The following is an 18,442-nucleotide window of genomic DNA, read 5'->3' on the forward strand; positions in this document are numbered from 1 at the left end:
GTGGTAAAAAGACAGATTTTGGATTAAGATTTTCTGGTTTCAATCCTTGATAGTGTTTCTAGAGAGAGGTAAATGTAAATTCTTTTGTAAGTGATCTTTGAGTCCGAAGGTTTATCCTACTTTGAACTGGGACACCATCCCCTTGCTCTAAGTTTATAATATATAAAAAATCGAGAGTTTGAGGCAGAAAATAAGTTTTGCAATTGAGGGACAACAAGGGTAAAAGATGCGAACACTTGAATACCATGATAAACATTATCATATCTTATGTTTGATACACACATGATAACAATATTTTATTTTATCATGTATTTGATAAACGTCTCATTTTGCATGATATAATATATATTATATTTAAATAACAAAATTACCATTATGAATAACTACATATTAATTTTTTTTAAATTACTAATTATATTTTAAATATTATAAATAAACAAAAAAGTAAAAACTACCCTTGTAATTATTAATATTTCATTTTTTAGTTTAATATCAAATTCTATTAATTATTTTTCTATTTATATTTGATTAGATTTACATTTTTATATTTTTGATTAACTTTTATAAATTTTTTTTATAATTATATTTTATTATATTTCAATTTTATAATTTAAATTATAATTTATAAGGATAATTGTGTAAATTATTTTTCTTATCATATTCTACTGGTTTTTAACTCAACTCACATTCAGAATATAAATTTCAACTAGATAGATAAGATAGGATAAAGTTATGGATTAATTTATCATATCTTGTTAATTTATCAAACACTAAATTCAAACAAGATATGATAACTTATTTATGTGATGTCCATCAAACAGATCCTAAGGGATTTTGAATTTAGTTAAAATTGAAAACTCTTTTCACTGAGGAATTAAGATTAGAATATAAAAGAAATTTCAGTAACAACTTCATATTCAAATTCAATAACCAATGTTCAATTTGTTGTTACGAGTTACACAAGTAGAGTCGCCATCTAAACCCTAAAGTACTAAGCTCATTTCGATAAATCCCTTAATTATGGGCGCCTCCTATTGAGATAATTGTTGAAAGATTTACCTTGTACTCCAACACTCATACTCCTACCCCAAATTTTATATAAACTCCATATTTTACTATTTTGAATAATAATAATAATTTTTTTTCTACCCCACTAAATTCAATTTGAGTTCAGAAAATGTTATAAAAAAAATTCTAAAACACATGTTATTTTTTTTTAAATTGAACTTCGTATCAGAAAACTTGAAAAACGATTTTTGATACACAATCAGAAAACTTTTTTAAAATTTTTTGATACATAAAGTTTTCATTTTCGAAAATACATTTGTGTACCGAAGAATTTAAAAAATGTTTTTCGGTACACAATGGTTACCCTACTAAAACACACCATGTACTGAAAAATTTGGACAAAAAAATACATTTGTATACCAGAAAACTTGAAATTTTTGGTACACAAAGTTCAAATTTCATGAAACATGAGTTCTGAAAAACCTTTTTTTTTAGGTTTTCTAGAATCCAAATTGAATTTAATAGGTTAAAAAAAATTTATTTTTTTGAAAATATATAAAAAGGGGTAACTACTAAAAAAATTCAATTTAGCTGTCATATTTAGCGTAGGCCCTTGACTCTGACGCTAATTAGCGTCGGTTAAGACGACGCAAGTGTGCCAATTTTTTTTGTAATATTTTATTGATACATAGCGTCAGCTTAGCCAATACTAAATAAAATAAGATAGACACTTTGTAATTTTAATAATTAGCGTCGGTGTGACCGAGGCTACGTTTATGAAATTTTAAAGTGATGAATATTTTTGAGTTTATAGGTTTCATTATATTTATACGGTTGATTAGCATTTAATATATTTAAGTTATGATTAGGTTAGTGGTAATAAGTTATGCGCAAATCACAACCATGTGATATGAGGTTGTGATATTTTTATAAATAAGTTTCGAATATAATCAACTAAAGAGAATAATATTTTAGTTGTAATTCGTGCTTAAGTCCTAATAGGTATTAGATTGGACAGTGATAGAGTTTTACTAAATACTATTAAATTTTTAAAATTTTAATTGATAAATTAAATATAGTATTTTATTATATATTAAAATTTTATGTTGTAAATTTGCAACATAAACACACAATTTTTTTGTGGGATGAATTGCACTGAAAAGTTGCAAATGTTAAGAGAGACGAAGCTATGAGTATAATATATTGATTTGGTACGTATCTTTGGAGAGGAAAAAATCTAAATCAAAAAGAATATTAGTTTGATTGAATTAAAAAATAATAATTCTTATAAAATTAAACTCAAACTAATGAATTAGTTTATGTTGATTTGAAATTAATAAAAATTAAGATACTTATTTTAAAAATATAAAATTTTCTTTTATAAAATACTAGTTTTTTGTATACTATTAAAACAATTGCGTGAACACTTTTTAAATTACCATGAGATAAATAATATATAAATGATTAAAAAAAATCCTTAAATACAAAACATATTTAAGATAACAATATTAATATAGTCTAATGATTTTATTCAGATATCGGTGATCAATTTTAAATGAAGTGAAATGATACTCAAAATAACAGAGATTGAGTTTATTTGATTTGATTCAAATAAAACTCAAACAAAACAAAAAATTAATTTAATTGATTTTGATTTTTTATTTGAGTTTATTATATCATTGATTTATTATATCATTTCCGTCCTCCCTAGGCTTATTCTTGTCAATTTATGGTTTTTAATCAATCTTGTGCATCCAATAAGTTCATTTGTATCATTGAATGAACATTTAGGTCTATTTCGTCCTCCCTAGGCTTATTCTTGTCCAACTAGGGTTTTTAACCAATCTTGTGCATCCAATAAGTTCATTTGTGTCATTGGATTAATATTTAGGTTATTTTCGTCCTCCGTAGGCTTATTCTTGTCCAATTAGGGTTTTTAACCAATCTTGTGCATCCAATAGGTGTGTTTATGTCATTGGATGAACATTTAGGTCATTTCCGTCCTCCCTAGTCTTATTCTTGTTCAATTAGGGTTTTTAACCAATCTTGTGCATCCAATAAGTTCATTTGTGTCATTGGATTAACATTTATGCCATTTTCGCCCTCCCTAGGCTTATTCTTGTCCAATTAGGGTTTTTAACCAATCTTGTGCATCCAATAAGTTCATTTGTGTCATTGGATTAACATTTAGGTCATTTTCGTCCTCCATAGGCTTATTCTAGTCTAATTAGGGATTTTTTTTTCCAATCTTGTGCATCAAATAAGTTCATTTGTGTCATTGAATTAACATTTAGGTCATTTTCATCATCCCTAGGCTTATTGTTGTCCAATTAGGGTTTTTAACCAATCTTGTGCATCCAATAGGTGCATTTGTGTCATTGAATGAACAATTAGGTCATTTTCGTCCTTGCTAGGCTTATTCTTGTCCAATTAGGGTTATTAACAAATCTTGTGCATCCAATAGGTGTGTTTGTGTCATGGGATGAACATTTAGGTCATTTTCGTCTTCCCTAGGCTTCTTCTAGTCCAATTAGGGTTTTTTTAACCAATCTTGTGCATCCAATAAGTTCATTTGTGTCATTGGATGAACATTTAGGTCATTTTCGTTCTCCCTAGGCTTATTCTTGTCTAATTAGGGTTTTTAACCAATCTTGTGCATCCAATAATTTCATTTGTGTCATTGGATTTACATTTAGGTCATTTTTGCCCTCCCTACGCTTATTCTTGTCCAATTAGTGTTTTTAACCAATCTTGTGCATCCAATAAGTTCATTTGTGTTATTGGATTAACATTTTGGTCATTTTCGTCCTCCCTAGGCTTAATCTTATCTAATTAGGGTTTTTTTTTACCAATCTTGTGCATCCAATAAGTTCATTTGTGTCATTGAATTAATATTTAGGTCATTTTCGTCCTCCCTATGCTTATTCTTGTCCAATTAGGGTTTTTAACCAATCATGTGCATCCAATAGGTGTGTTTGTGTTATTGGATGAACATTTAGGTCATTTTCGTCCTCCCTAGACTTATTCTTGTCCAATTAGGGTTTTTAACCAATCTTGTGCATCCAATACGTGTGTTTGTGTCATTGGATGAACATTTAGGTCATTTTCGTCCTCCCTAGGCTTATTCTTGTCAATTTAGGGTTTTTAACTAATCTTGAGCATCCAATAAGTTCATTTGTGTCATTAAATGAACATTTAGGTCATTTCCGTCCTCCGTAGGCTTATTCTTGTTCAATTATGGTTTTTAACCAATCTTGTGCATCCAATATGTTCATTTGTTCCATTGGATTAACATTTATGCCATTTTCGTCCTCGCTAGGCTTATTCTTGTCCAATTATGGTTTTTAACCAATCTTGTGCATCCAATAAGTTCATGTGTGTCATTGGATTAATATTTAGGTCATCCAATAATGTATTTTTGACGTTTACCCATAAAATATCGAGTTTGACCGATTGCAGGACAAAGAGTGAATTGACAACGGTTATTTGCTCATTGAATCGTATTCGTGTGTGAAAGCGTAAGGTAAGGGGTGAGAGAACGTTTGAATTCATGAGTATAATATATTGTGAGATGAACGGGAAAATCGTATTTCCCAACGATTCATCTGGGGCTCGCTACGTACGGTAATAGCCATTTGAGTGATAAATTAATTAATATGCAAAATGTAATTTGTGAGATTAAAATATGGAAGACAAATACTTATAAGCTGTTGATCGATTCGTTAAATGTGTAGTATTTTATATTATTGTGATATTTCATTTAATTTCGTTAAATGTTTGACATTTGATATTATTGTGATATTTGATTTATTTTTTGTTTAATGTGTGATATTTGATATTATTGTGATATTGGATGTCGAATGAATTTTATGTATATGTTTGAATAGACGGATTTATGTGATGTGATAATAAAAGGTGAATTCATTTTGATAAGTTTATGTGATTATGATGATGTATAAATTAACAATAATGATGTTATAAGTTTGTGATAAGTTTATGTGATTATGTATGATTGATGATACTGATGATATAAAATTGTGATGAGTTTATATGATTAATGATAATGATGTTGTGAATTTGTAATGATAATATTGAAGTAACCCCATAGTTGGTGAAATAATTACGATTCCAATTTGTGGTTGAGATGACGGTCTTAATGGAGTATCATAGGCCAACAAGGGAATAAGATAAATATTGAGAATTTGTGAAGTGAAGATTATTTTGTCATCATATAGGTTGGACCTGACAAACCTAGTGATTCCGGGGAAGTACAACTGAATGAGCCTGGTCGTGGCGATCTATTGTTGAGGCTTAAGGCAAGATTGTTAGACCTTGGAGGTATTCGGGTGGAGAATTCCTAGGTGACTTTGAGGTAGCACTCCAAATGTCGGGAGCTACCATGCAACACACGTTTACCTCAACTGTCGCGTATATGTGTCTTGGGTTGAGTTGAAGGGATCTATGAGGACATGACCAATTTGAACTGTCTGTCCACCGGGATGGTGGCATAGTATCAAGCCTCATAAACAAATACTTCAGAGTTAGAATGATACCACATTGTGAAGTAGAGTCTAAACTCATGCATATCATTTCATTTTGTTGTGATTAATGTGTACAACATGCGATAATAATTTCCCTTAGACGATTTGATGTTACAGTGAAATGTATTGATTTCCCTTGAGTGATTTTGACTTTTAATGTGATATTTTTCTTGAGCAATGTTTGTATAAATTATACGGTTCTATAATGATTGTTTGTGTTTTATTAGCTGAATTTGATATACGGTTCTATAATGATTGTTTGTGTTTTATACGGTTCTTGGAAATATATTTTTATTTATTAGCTGAATAAAAAATGATATAAATTATTATTATTATATATATATATATATATATATATATATATATATATATATTATTTTGGGGTTTATGGTGTCACAAAGTTGGTAAATCTAATACTCACCAAGTAATGCAATTCGACCGAAATTGTTATTCTTTCATGGTGCATGAAACAATAAACCCGAGAAATGTGCGACTAATTGGCCATTTTGACGTCAACCTTCAAAGAAAATGGTGTGATTGTGGAAAATTTCAGGCTATACATGTTCCTTGTTCACATGTGATAGTTGCATGTTCTTACGCTCGTCAAAACTATTTAGTGCTTCTACCTGACGTGTACAAGGTTGTTAATGTATTTAACATCTACAAAGAAGAGTTTTCACATATACCCAATGAAAGATATTGGCCCACATTTGAAGGTGAAACATTATATCACAATCCTAAAATGCGGAGAATTAAAAAATGTCGTCCAAATAGTACTCGTATTAGAACTGAAATAGAAGTTAAAGAAAAGTACTAAGAAAATGTGGACTATATCGGTTAACTGGCCATACTCGAACACATTGTCCAAATGTTACAGGAAGTTTTAGTCACTCTATGTAGTTTAAAATTTGTATTTATGTATTTATATAAATTACATATATATATATATATATATATTATTTTTATTATTTGAAAAAAAAATTAAAAATTATTTTTTTTTTATAAATTATTTCAAGAAGTCGCCATCTGAAAGGCTTCCTTAAGGAAGCCACCATTCTAAATGGCGACTTGTGACTTAGAAAAAAAAAACAAAAAAAAGGTATTTTGATTAATAAATTTAAAAAAGGGAGTATTTGGGTAATCTTGTTTAGAAATAGGGTTATTATTTAAAAAAAAAAAAACCCAAATTGGGGCCAAAGCCCACATATAGATATAAACTAATGTCCAAAGCAGTGTAGTGAGTGAACTTATCTAGCGAAAGCATCAGCCTGTCAAGAAGGCTAATCAACTTTCTCACTTGTGTTCATCAATGTCAATCCTCGCATGGCGATGGAATCATGTCGCCAAGTGAGAACTCAAATTTCATATTTAATTTAGAGATTTAGGCATCGTTGATTGACGAAGTAGGCGTTTCGCAAGACACGACTTTACGAACCCTGTAACATTTAAGCAAATTTTTACTATATGAAAAGAGGGGTCTGACGTATTTGGAGGCGAATGAGATAAATTATTACATCTAAGGAACACAAATTTGAAGATTCAAACTTAGAACACAAGGTTTAGAGCTTTTATCCTTGATCTTTCATGTGTAATGTAATAGCGCAACTCTTACTGTTACTGACATCATTAATCACGACTTTCTCGCCTCCCTTCCACTTAGTAGAAATAATGAGTTTTTGTCTTTCGTGGGAATTGAATCCGATACTTAAGTGATAAATACCACCGTTCATTCATTTCTAATACCAATTGTAGATTATTCTATAACTTAATAACAAGTATTAACTTACATGTTCAAAAATACTCCAATTGCGCTCACATTATGAAGAACTGCATGTCAAACTCAACACTTAAATGATCAATACTTGTAAAAGTGGAGTTTGTGCTCCATAAGTCTTCCACCATTTAACTGCAATAAAATAATCGTTTTTATTATTTTTATACACAAGTTGTTGTGTGCTAAAATTATTATTAAGCACCAAATTATGTGTTGAAACTTTGTTGTTGAATGAGCCGTGATAAATTAAACCATATTGTTAGACCTAATGAGTGGCCCGTTAGCCTAATTATAATTATAAAATCCTATAACAAAGTTAGTTTATAGGTCATCCTTCTCTCTCAGGTGAATTCTAAAGATATGCAATTATTGATATAATCTTACAAAATTATATCTATCATATTTGAAGTAATTCATCACCAAATTCTCAACATCTTTTGTGTCATGAAATTCTTTATTTCTTTACAAATTACTTTCTCAACATCCAATACTACTATTAAATTGTTGTTGCATGTGGAATTTTTCTCATGTCTATCATGAAAGGTTATAAAAGAACTAAAATGTATTGAAAAGTTAATAATAGTTTTTTATTTTAGAATCTTGATATCTAAAAGGATAAACACGAAACATGACTTTACGTAAAAGAATTTAATATTTCTAAAACTTTTCTTCCGTATCAATAAGTGTTATAAAAATAAGTATAAATTGATTTTGTTTGTTGCATAAAAAGAGAAAAAAAAAATGAAGAAAATTTTCATGTTTTTATTCGTGCTATGGTCTGTTTTTCTTGCTTTTGTTGTAAGTGACGTAAGTGCTGGTAAATTTTTTTTCCTAACTCTTTTCAAAAAAATTTATTTGTCTTATATTTTATTTATTTTATCCTCTTTTATTAACCCTCGTAATTTTTTTTTTTAATCACAGGACAATCTTTGCTGTGTTACAATGATGATGACTGCCCTCCCATAATTTCACTTTTCTATTCGCGTTGTGTTAATGATCAATGTATCTATAGTTAAGTTGAGAATTATTACTACGTTAATAACTTATGTCAAAGCTTATAAATTTATTAGAAATCTTAATATTATCACTCTTATATTATTATAAGTTTGAGTGAACTATATTTTGTTTTTCATAATGGGAATGATTTGAGTATTAGCTTTATTTATGGTTTTTAATTTGATTAGAACTTATCTTTCTTTTTATCAAAGGTATCCTTAGCTTATTTTTGAAACATATCATTTACTGAAATAATCCTTCTATCGTTTAAATTTTTACAAATTTTATTCCATCCATGTAACACGTTCTTCTTGCAAATATGAAAATATAAATATTTACAAAAAATAAAGTTTTTTTAATTAAATATAAAAGAAGTTGCAGCTATTTTTTTCCCCTTAGAAGATATAATAAATACAACCATAATTAATTTATATGATCGTAAGATATTGGGTTTGAATCCATAACATGACATTCAATCTCATGACGGAGCTCTGCGGGGACATACAATAACTTTTTTTATAATAAAAATAACTTATAAAATAATTACTAAAAATACTATTTAAAAAGATATACTACATCATTTAACTTAAATTTTAATGTCAAGTATTTTTAGTTTTGACTAGAGATATAAAAATCAAACTAATGATATAATAAACTCAAATAAAAAATCAAAATCAAAATCAATTAAATTAATTTTTTGTTTTGTTTGAGTTTTATTTGAATCGAATCAAATAAACTCAATCTCTGTTATTTTGAGTATAATTTTACTTCATTTAAAATTGATCACCAATATCTGAATAAAATCATTAGACTATATTAATAGTGTTATCTTAAATATGTTTTGTATTTAAGGATTTTTTTTAATCATTTATATATTATTTATCTCATGGTAATTTAAAAAGTATTCACGTAATTGTTTTAATAGTATAAAAAAACTAGTATTTTATAAAAGAAAAGTTTATATTTTTAAAATAAATATCTTAATTTTTATTAATTTCAAATCAACATAAACGAATTCATTAGTTTGAGTTTAATTTTATAAGAATTTTTTTTAATTCAATCAAACTAATTTTCTTTTTGATTTAGATTTTTTCCTCTCCAAAGATACATACCAAATCAATATATTATACTCATAGCTTCGTCTCTCTTAAACATCTGCAACTTTTCAGTGCAATTCATCCAACAAAAAAATTGTTTATTTATGTTGCAAATTTACTGCATAAAATTTTAATATACAATAAAATAATATATTTAATTTATCAATTAAAATTTTAAAAATTTAATAGTATTTAGTAAAACTCTGTCACTGTCCAATCTAATACCTATTAGGACTTAAGCATGAATCACAACTAAAATGTTATTCTCTTTAGTTGATTATATTCGAAACTTATTTATAAAAATATCACAAATAATTTTTAACGTTTTCCAGATCTCAAATTGAATTTAGTGGGTTAGAAAAAAATTATTATTATTATTAAAAAATAGTAAAATATGGAGTTTATATAAAATATGGGGTAGGAGTATGAGTGGCGGAGTACAAGGTAAATCTTTCAACAATTGTCTCAATAGGAGGCCCATAATTAAGGGATTTGTTGAAATCGGCTTAGTGCTTTGGATTTAGATGACGACTCTACTTGTGTTCAACTCGTAACAACTAATTGAACATTGGTTGTTGAATTTGAATATGAAGTTGTTACTGGTATTTCTTTTATATTTTAATCTTAATTTCTCAATAAAAAGAGTTTTCAATTTTAACTGAATTTATAATCCCTTAGGATCCGTTTTGATAGACATGATAGAAATAAGTTATCATATTTTGTTTGAATTAAGTGTTTGATAAACTAATAAGATATGATAAATTAATCCATAAGAAGTGAATTCTCTAAAACATAAAGCTTATAAGAATCCTCACTTTTTGCGATTTTTTCGAGATTTGCTGCATTCATATGATGTTTTTCTACAAGGTACTTATACTTTACCAAAAGCAAAATTATAAAATAGATATATTACATACATGTTTATTTTTGCAAATGTGGTTCTATGTAGTTTATATTCTCATGGTAATTCGAAAGACATGATGTTCTATGTAGTTTGAGGGAATATATGATTACTACATTTGGTTACTGAAAAGGTTCTATGATGATATGCTCTCTATTATTATTTTATTTAGATTTTATTTTTTTTTCCATCTACTTTAAATTGCTCATGTGGTTGTGCCTGTGATTTTGCAGTTTTGGCAAGAAACAGATAAAGCAGCTTATCTTAGTTTCATTTAGAAGAAATGATTGGCTTTTCAAGTCTTATTCACTTTACTAGTTCATTTTTTTTTTGTATATGGAAGTTTTGTATTTTTATTGATTTTTTTTTATTTAGTTTGGGCTATTAGCCTATTACACATTTGCTTTTAGCTGTAAAACAGAGCCATGAGAAGGGAGTGTGTCATGGTAAGTCTTAATTTGATTGATACCTAAGCTTTAAAAGACATACACAATTAGAGAAGAGATAATATAATGGAGAATAATCTATTAGTTGCTGATGGTATTTTCTGGTATCATGGGTTGATTGGCATTTCGTTGATGTTATTTATGTAAATTTTTGCATTACTTTTTGTAGGCAATATCAAGTGTGAAAATGTGCTAATTATGTCATCAAAGTGGCTTTACCTTGTTGACTTTGCCTCTTTTAAACCCACTTACATTATGTATGATGTCCCATTTGATTTCTCTTTTTTATTTGACATGGGTGACATAAGACTCTGCTATCTGACACTTGAGGTTGGATCCTATAATTTTGATACTATTTGATTATTTATATTTTCTGTCGTATTTGAATTGTTGGCTCAGTCAAGATGCTTTTGTGCTATTATTGAGTTAGAAATTTCCTACTAGTTATATTGTGAATTTATTGCATACAGTATTGCTGGTTTTTCTATTTATTTTTATTAATTGGTGTGAATTCTAGTATAAAGATGCAAGTGAAATGTGTACTAGATAATCCTGTCTAGAGGCTTAATTAAATTTTGAATTAAGCAAGTGGCGTGATGACTTGATTAAACTAGGAATCTCTTGGTTATTAAACTTTTGTTTTACATGTTTAAAAATAATACTGATATGGGCTTTAGGTTATACACTAATGATAACAGAGATTTTTATTATTGTTTTATTTTAATTTTTTGTGCTTCTTCTTTTCTAATGTGTGGATATCATTTTACTCTGAGGTGTGTAATTCTCAACTTCTTGCGTATCGCAGAGGACAACATGATCCAAGTCAACATCTTGAAAAAGTACTCTATTTGTGTGTTTGTGTTTTATTTCATCTTCCCATGGTCCCATGCCCATCAGTAGGGGGTTAGCCATACTCATGACTCAATTTTTAGTATTTTAAATAATGTATTTTCTATGGGTGCATATACCAGATGTTGGAAATGTTTATTGCTCACTGATAGTTAGTTTCGAAATGTTTAAGAATTGCCGATTAACTGAAAATTGGGTTGGTTGTTGATTAAGATATGGGTTTGTTGTAGAAAGGCTTAATCTTACTTCTGTATCACTAGTTTTTATAGTTGGGTTATCCGTGTATTTTGGTAGCCGATTTCATATCTAAATTGTTGTTAAATCGATAATCGAGTAAAAAAAATTTATAGTAGTTGTTTGATTATTTATGCTGCCTTTTTTTTTTTGGTTAGACCAAAAGTATAAAGACCACTAAAAACTAAAAAGAAATGTAGGAGAATTCACCGGCCTATTTGTTAGTACAGATAATTGTTGGCAAAATTAGTTATCAATTTATCATTAATTAGTTTTTTTTTTTAAGTAAGCTTGGGCTATTATGGCCCTCAGCAGTGTTGTCATTCGCAAAAACTAGTAGTTTGTTCAAATTCCGATGCACTATAGTGCTGCAAGAGCATCTATTTGATAACACTTTATACTAAAATAGTGTATCACAGACGATAAATTTCCGCTATGATATAGTTAAGACACTAGTCTCAAGCAAGCAAGTTTATTGTGCATTAAGGTTGGTGTTAGTCTGATGAGACTTTATTGCTAATGAATGTTGATAATGTTTGTGGCAGTACAAACAAATACACATAGTTGTGAATAGAATTTGTTTAAGGAATGAATTCACAAAAACGTGTATGTGTGCTATTTATTATCTTTGATGAAAATTAACTTTGCATCTGATGTGAAAAGCTAATCTTTATCTAGGTGATTGTTGACTAATGACTTTTTACCAGAGAAGAAAGGATACTTGCCTTTCCTTTATACCACTAACTTAATAAGTTAGCCACATGAGAACTTATATATTTCATGTTGAAGGGATATTGATTGAGTAGTGTTTGTTGAAATAGTTAACGTACTACTGATGTAGAATTTATGTGGTAGCACTACATCAAACAGAATATGTGATGTTGGTAAGAATAAGTGATGTTGGTAACCTCCAGGGTAAGGGAGTTTTTCACTTAGAGACTTCTTAGAAAATAGGAGTATTTTGAATAAATTTATATAGAGCTATTTTTGCTAATTTTACAAACCAGTCAAAGGCCTGCATATTTAGTGTGTATGTATGACTTACATTAAGCAAGCAAAACTTTCTCTTTGGGAACCTAATTCATTGAAATAAGATTCTTACAAAACTAGAGTATTTTGTTGCTTTAAAATTTATTTTACTGGTTTTGAAAGAGATGTATTGCATATTTATATTTGGCTTTTGATATAGGAAAACCTATGTTTTTGTTATCATTTTATTGCTCTCTTGCGGTTGAGCTCTAATTAACTTGTATTTTGATTTTGTGAATATAGAATTGGTTGTGGTTTAGGTTTTCTATATGGTTTTGAAGAGAATTTGTGTATAGAGTCTAGAGTTGTTAGAAGTGTATAAAAGTGAGATAATTTAATATTTTTTTTCTTTCTGATTGTTGGTTAAGTTTAATTTAAATGTCATTTCTATTGTTGTTACTGATTGTATTAGGCAATTAAGTAAATTAAGTTCATCATCACTAGTTGACTTGACTATTCTTGAAATATTATTTTGATTATTTAATTGAGTTGAAAAAAAAATTAAATTATAGATTATACTTAATTGGTTTTCTAATTGAAATGAACAGGACTACTAGCTATTTTTGCATACGAATAATTATAATTCACAGAAGCTGCGATTGAGTTCTTATTGATGCTATTTTTGAATTGTTGCCTTATAATTTAGCTGTTAAGTTGAGTATAAAGTATTATTTTCTTCTATTATGACTATGATTAAACAACGATAAATTTTAATTGTCGAATTGTATGTTTATTATAAGTATTTTTGTACATGTACTAGTTGCTAATTATATTTTTCTTAAAAAAAAAAAAAAAAACTTGTGGAGTTAAAAGGAGTTTAACTTTGTTGAGAGAGGTGAGAGACGTGACGACATCTTCCCACAGTACGACCACGTTAAAAGTCTTTTAATCATCTATGTTTGGACCCAATATTTTTAGTTATTCTTACCTTGAGTAATTGACTACATGAGTAGAAGGGATTGATCAACCCAACGACCCATTGTCAATACTAATAGGCGAGAATAACTCATTATTATTATTATTATTATTATGAATATTTGTTGATTTTATTTTGATTAATTAGACAAAATGTCCACCGTTATATTATTAGAGTTATTTCAATGTTTATGTCACTACGCCAAAAATGACATTTAACAGCGCCCCTTTTACAGCGCTTGCTAAACACAAGCGTTGTTGTAAATATATTTTAAAAATAACGGAGCCTTTTACAGCGCTTTTCTTTAGCATGGGTCACTCTTACATAATAAAATACATGAAATTAAAAATTTAAAACAAAAGTAATGATTAAATAAATATTTTAAATACACTAAAAAATATGTATAAATATATAACAATAATTAAACATATCTCCAGTCACTACGCCAAAAATGACATTTAACAGCGCCCCTTTTACAGCGCTTGCTAAACACAAGCGTTGTTGTAAATATATTTTAAAAATAACGGAGCCTTTTACAGCGCTTTTGTTGACAAGCGCTGTTGTAGGTCATATAACGTTTGCGCATAACGTTATAAGGCTTTTACAGCGGTTGTCAAAAGAGCGTTGTAAAATGAAGCGCTTTCGCGTATCAGTTACAACGCTTTTTTCACAAGCGCTGTAAACACATGCGCTTTCAAATATTTGAACTACCTAATACATCGCTTTTTTCGCAAGCGCTGTAAAATACACGCGCTTTCATTGAATTTAACTACCTATTACAGCGCTTTTTTCACAAGCACTGTAAACTACATCTTTCAAATAATTATATTCGTTGGAAACCCTCATATCCTCTACATCTTTCAAATAATTATATACATTGGGAACCCTAATATCCTCTACGTACTGTGCGGCCATCTACGTTGTCTAAGGTATTTTTTACACATGATCTGTTATGTTTTGAAATTGTCAAAAATTGTCAAAAACTCATACCACATGATTACACATGATCTGTTATGTTTTGAAATTGTCAAAAACTCATACCACATGATCTGTTCTGTTTTGAAAATGTTAGTTGATATTGGTTTCTTTTTGAAACTTGTTGATATGTTTTGAAAGCTTATTATTTTTGTAACTTCATTTATATAGGTGGTATAATATGGATAGGAAATGGATTTCAGCCAATCGATTGTCAAAAGAGTATGAAATTGGAGTGAAGGAGTTTGTTGAGTTTGCAGTGAAGAATGCAAAAGATCCAAATAGAGTAGTTTGTCCTTGTTTAAAATGTTGTTTTGGAAAACGTGTTAGAGAAGATGAATTAGAAGGACATCTAGTATGTAATGGAATTGATCAAAGCTACACATGTTGGATAAGACATGGTGAGAAAAAAAAAGGAAACATTAATTTTGAGAATAGTTCTACATATGCTTCAACTGATTTCGATACAGATACATATGAGCCGGACCGAGTTGATGAGATTGCAAAAGCAGTTGAAGAAGATCTTCGAGATTGTCCTAAAATGTTTGAAAGTTTGTTGAGTGATGCAGAGAAAGAATTATATAATGGTTGTACTAAATTCACAAGACTGTCAGCGATATTAAAGTTGTACAACTTAAAAGCGAGTAATGGATGGTCTGATAAAAGCTTTACGGAATTATTAACACTCATAAAAGATATGTTGCCAGATGATAATGAACTTCCCAGTCGAACCTACGAGGCTAAACGGATTTTGTGTTCTATTGGAATGAGTTACGAAAGGATTCATGCGTGTCCTAACGATTGCATTTTATTTCGAAACGAATATGAACTACTTAAGGCGTGTCCGAAATGCAATGTCTCTCGATATAAGAAGAAAGAATCTACTCCAGCAAAAGTCGTGTGGTATTTTCCTATAATACCAAGATTTAGGCGCATGTATCGCAGTGAAGAAGATTCAAAACACTTGACATGGCATGCAGATGAAAGAATTAGAGATGGAATGTTTCGACACCCTGCAGATTCCCCACAATGGGCAAAAATTGATCACGAGTATCCTGAATTCGGGATAGAGTCAAGAAATCTAAGACTTGCACTTTCTACTGATGGAATGAATCCACATGGTCTTCAAAGCATCTCACATAGCACGTGGCCTGTGATTTTGGTAATATATAACCTACCTCCATGGTTATGTATGAAGCGTAAGTTTATGATGTTGTCTCTGTTAATTTCTGGACCCAAACAACCGGGGAATGATATCGACGTATACTTGACTCCTTTAATTGAAGATTTAAAAATTCTGTGGGAGACAGGTGTGGAAGTTTATGATGGGTATAGGAAAAAGTGTTTCAATTTGAGGGCTATGTTGTTCGGCACAATTAATGATTTTCCAGCATATGGTAATTTATCAGGATATAGCATTAAAGGTCAGTGTGCATGTCCTATATGTGAAGAGAGTACAAATTGGATGCGGTTGAAACATTGTAAGAAGAATGTGTTTCTTGGACATCGTAGATTTTTACCTTATAGTCATCAGTATCGTGGGTGGAGAAATGCATTCAATGGAAAATCAGAGGAAGGTAAAGCTCCTTTAGCACCGACTGGATATCAAATACTTGAAAAAGTACAAGGTTTGACCAATAAATTTGGCAAACCTTTTGCGGGAGAGCTGGTGAAAACTGGGTGGAAGAAAAAGTCAATTTTCTTTGAATTGCCATATTGGAAGTCATTGTATGTAAGACATTTCCTCGATGTGATGCATATTGAAAAAAATGTATTTGAAAGTGTTATTGGTACGTTACTCAATGTTCCAGGAAAGTCTAAAGATGGCGTCAATGCAAGATTGGACTTGGTCGATATGGGAATAAGAAATGAACTGGCTCCAGTAAAGAAAGGAAATCGCACATATCTACCTCCAGCCGCTCATACTCTATCTAGAAAGGAAAAAATTGTTTTATGTAAATTTCTACACGAAGTTAAAGTTCCAGAAGGATACTCTTCGAACATTAAAAATTTGGTTTGTATGAAAGACCTCAAGTTAAAAGGTTTGAAGACCCATGATTGTCATATTATAATGGAGCATTTGCTACCAATAGGTATACGTTCCATTTTACCTGAAAAAGTTCGACTAGCCTTAACTAGATTATGTTTCTTCTTCAGGGAAATTTGTAGTAAAGTGATCGACCCTCAGAAATTACCGACATTGCAGAGGGAAATTGTTGTTACTTTGTGTGAGCTTGAAATGTATTTCCCACCATCGTTTTTTGATATAATGGTTCACCTTACTGTTCATCTGGTTAAGGAGACACAACTTTGTGGGCCAGCTTATATGAGATGGATGTATCCGATAGAACGATATATGAAAATATTAAAAGGGTACGTAAAAAGTAGAAGTCGACCAGAAGGTTGTATTGCTGAACGATACATTGTTGAAGAGGCTGCTGAATTTTGTACTGAATATCTGTCCAATGTTGAATCCATAGGGCTTCCCATGTCTCGTCATTCGGGAAGACTATCAGGAGAAGGGATAACTGGAAGGAGACTACTGACTATATCAAGGACAGAATGGGAGCAGGCACAATTGTATGTTCTGCACAATGATGATGAGGTTCAACCGTATGTTACAATACACATTGATCAGTTATCTCGTTTGAACATGAATAGGAATCAAAATTGGATAACTCGAGAGCACAATCGAAGTTTTGTAACATGGTTAAAAAATCACATAATGTCAAAATTTGATATAGACCCCGGATCAATTTCAAATAGATTGAGGTGGCTAGCAAATGGTCCGAGCTTACATGTCTTTTCTTACACTGGTTATGTTATTAACGGCTACACATTTTATACCAAAGAACAAGATGATCAGACCACTATGCAAAATAGTGGAGTCACTCTCGTAGCTGAAGCGATGCATGTCTCAAGTGCAAAAGACAAAAACCCAATATATGCAAATCTATCATATTTTGGGGTTATCGAGCGCATATGGGAGTTAGACTACACAATGTTTCGTGTTCCCATATTTGGTTGCAAGTGGGTCGATCATAATAATGGCGTTCGGATTGATGAGTCAGGATTCTTGCTTGTCGATTTTAATAGGGTGGGATACAAAGACGAGCCTTTTATTTTAGCGTCGCAAGCTCAACAAGTGTTTTATGTATGATAAATGGTTTGTTGTCCTATCGACCAATAAAATAAGTGATGATAACAATAATGATGAAGATGTTGGTAATGATCTTTTATTTGCAACATCACAACAACCACATGAAATTGATTCAACTGATGATGGTTTATATCTTAGAGATGATCATGATGAGGGAATTTGGATTAATCCGTCGTTTCATATTGTAAATGGACAAACAAATGTGAATGCCACCAGGAAAAGAAGAAGGGCATCTTAATGTATATGTTTAATTGTTTTATATAAGCCATGCATGTAATCTGAATTATTGTGATAAATATGAATAATAATCTAAATTATTGTGATAAATATGCATGTGATTTGAATTGAGTGTTTTATACTAATATGGCAGAATAACAACAGATTTCATATCACAGTTTGCTACTAATGTCACTTATATAATGTAAATTAAGTGCCAATTCGATTGGAATAAATGTCTGAGTTACAGTCATCCAAAATTGAACCCAAATAAAACCAACACAAAAATAACATACTGAG

At 29.9% G+C, this 18,442-nt stretch overlaps 1 long non-coding RNA gene across 1 annotated transcript; it reads left to right on the plus strand.

Annotated features, from left to right (window-relative positions):
• Positions 1–8,049: 8,049 nt before the first annotated feature.
• On the plus strand, positions 8,050–8,438 carry LOC113786774 (uncharacterized). Its single transcript, XR_012163009.1, has 2 exons — positions 8,050–8,130; positions 8,245–8,438. It is a non-coding gene; the product is annotated as an uncharacterized lncRNA (long non-coding RNA).
• Positions 8,439–18,442: the final 10,004 nt, after the last annotated feature.

The sequence above is a fragment of the Cicer arietinum genome, chromosome 5 (assembly GCF_000331145.2).
Source record: "Cicer arietinum cultivar CDC Frontier isolate Library 1 chromosome 5, Cicar.CDCFrontier_v2.0, whole genome shotgun sequence".
Taxonomy (NCBI): domain Eukaryota; kingdom Viridiplantae; phylum Streptophyta; class Magnoliopsida; order Fabales; family Fabaceae; genus Cicer; species Cicer arietinum.